General features: G+C 49.6%; 1 protein-coding gene across 1 annotated transcript in view; it reads left to right on the forward strand.

Annotated features, from left to right (window-relative positions):
- LOC113663266 (trichohyalin) overlaps positions 1 to 2500 on the forward strand; it is a 199365-nt gene that overhangs the window by 195575 nt on the left and 1290 nt on the right. The gene's annotated exons all lie outside the window — the stretch shown is intronic.

A 2500-nucleotide genomic window follows, 5' to 3' on the forward strand; every position in this document is an offset into this window, starting at 1 on the left:
GATTTTCAGAGCAGATGGCTGTTATTAGCAGGGTAAAAACGGGGCGGGGGAGGGGGGGGGGCACACAGCCGTCGTACTGGGAGGCAATCTATTTTCCTTTCACACAGGACCAGAGCGACTCTTAATGCACTGAAGTAAAAGTGCTTCGGTCTGCAACCTTTCACGCCTTCACCTCCTTTATGTGATTGAATGGTTAATAACTTTGATTTGCCTTTGAAAGCGTGTGCTGTGGTCTGTTCATCTGTAGGACTACTGAAAAGAAACCTGCCTTCTGCTCACGTTCTCCTGCTCACGTTCTCCTGCTCACGTTCTCCTGCTCACGTTCTCCTGCTCACGTTCTCCTGCTCATGTTCTCCTGCTCACGTTCTCCTGCTCACGTTCTCCTGCTCACGTTCTCCTGCTCACGTTCTCCTGCTCACGTTCTCCTGCTCACGTTCTCCTGCTCACGTTCTCCTGCTCATGTTCTCCTGCTCACGTTCTCCTGCTCACGTTCTCCTGCTCACGTTCTCCTGCTCACGTTCTCCTGCTCGCGTTCTCCTGCTCATGTTCTCCTGCTCACGTTCTCCTGCTCACGTTCTCCTGCTCACGTTCTCCTGCTCACGTTCTCCTGCTCATGTTCTCCTGCTCACGTTCTCCTGCTCACGTTCTCCTGCTCACGTTCTCCTGCTCATGTTCTCAGACTTATGTTCTGCTTACGTTCTCCTGCTCACGTTCTCCTGCTCATGTTCTCCTGCTCACGTTCTCCTGCTCACGTTCTCCTGCTCATGTTCTCCTGCTCACGTTCTCCTGCTCACGTTCTGCTGCTCATGTTCTCCTGCTCATGTTCTCAGACTTATGTTCTGCTCACGTTCTCCTGCTCACGTTCTCCTGCTCACGTTCTCCTGCTCACGTTCTGCTGCTCATGTTCTCCTGCTCATGTTCTCAGACTTATGTTCTGCTCACGTTCTCCTGCTCACGTAATCCTGCTCACGTTCTCCTGCTCACGTTCTCCTGCTCACGTTCTCCTGCTCACGTTCTCCGGCTCACGTTCTCTGACTTATGTTCTCCTGCTCATGTTCTCCTACTTATGTTCTCCTGCTCATGTTCTCCAGCTCACGTTCTCCTGCTCATGTTCTCCTGCTCACGTTCTCCTGTATGGTTGTTTATTTCAAGACTTCCTGCCCTCTTTCTCTCCCTCCCTCCCTCCCTCCCTCCCTCTTTTTCTCAAACTCTTTCCTTCTCTCTCCTTGTATTTCTCCCTCCCTCCCACTCTCTTTCTCTCTCCTTCCCTGCCTCTCTCTCTCCATCTCTCTCTCCATCTCTCTCTCCATCTCTCCTTCCCTCCCTCTCTCTTCTCTCTCTCACTCTTCTTCCCTCCCTCTCTCCCCTTTTCCCCTCTCCCTCCCGCTCCCCCCCCCCCCTGCCCCTCTCTCCCCCTCTCTCCCCCTCTCTCTCCCCATGAGTTTCTCTCATGCCCCTGATCTCATCAGAGTGTTTGGTGTAACTCAGACCCTGGTGTGAATGTGACCCTCCTTAATTGCGCCTCACGCTCGTTTGCTCACACCACATGAGGTCCTGATTGCTTATTTATGCTCCTCAGGGTTCCTCGTGGACATTAACATGATTGACTCGTTTCATTCGGTGCACATTTATCAAGCTTTATTTGATAAGCTTTTGCTTTCCTGGGTGTCTACAAACACCTCATTCTCCCTCTCTACATTCAGAACGCACCGCTGCGGACTGTTATTCACACGTCTAATTGTTTCTCCAGCTAATTAGACGCGAGTGCGAATAATTTTGCATGCACTAAACCTGTTTATCCCGAGCGGAATTAAGGGCACAAAAGGGCAAGCATTAGCTAAGCTGCAGGAGTAAAGAGCCGTTTGTGTATGCAAAGCTGCCGGATAGGACGACGACTCGGGAAACAAGGGACCGTGAGGGTTTAAAGATTTTTTTTTTCTTCTTTTTTTTAAAAAAAAAGGGAAATTCATATTCAGCCCTGGTTTAAAAAAAAGACACTTAGTTTGTTAATTGGCTCTTTTTCTCTGCTGTAAGTCCGAGCTACAGAGAGCTCGTTATACCTGAGGAAGACGACGATCTCCGCTGTGACTTTTGACTGTTTGCACTTGTGTCCAGCGGTGACGTGGCCCCGGGGGCCGCACGAGATCCAGAGAGCTGCAGGGAGGTAAAGAGGCAGAACAGGATAGCAGAGAAACCAGACCGGGGCAGGAAGGGTAGGTCAGGGTGAGAGCAACGGGGAAGAGTCGAGGCGCAGGAGAGAACGGAGCTCGTCTGGATCAGTGTGATGTGTGTGAATGTAAAAACTAAATCCAAAGAGATTTACAGTCATTTAAAGGTTAAATTCATGTCAGAATGATTCGTGTTTAAAGGGAAGAGATCTAAATATTAGTGTCTTTATTCACAGGTCAGGGTGTTAGATTGATGACTTTAGAGTTAACGCCATAGATACAGGTGCTACGTGTTGATCCGAGGTTATATTAAGGTGTTTATAAGGCTCTAA

This window comes from Tachysurus fulvidraco, chromosome 2 (assembly GCF_022655615.1).
Source record: "Tachysurus fulvidraco isolate hzauxx_2018 chromosome 2, HZAU_PFXX_2.0, whole genome shotgun sequence".
Classification (NCBI taxonomy): domain Eukaryota; kingdom Metazoa; phylum Chordata; class Actinopteri; order Siluriformes; family Bagridae; genus Tachysurus; species Tachysurus fulvidraco.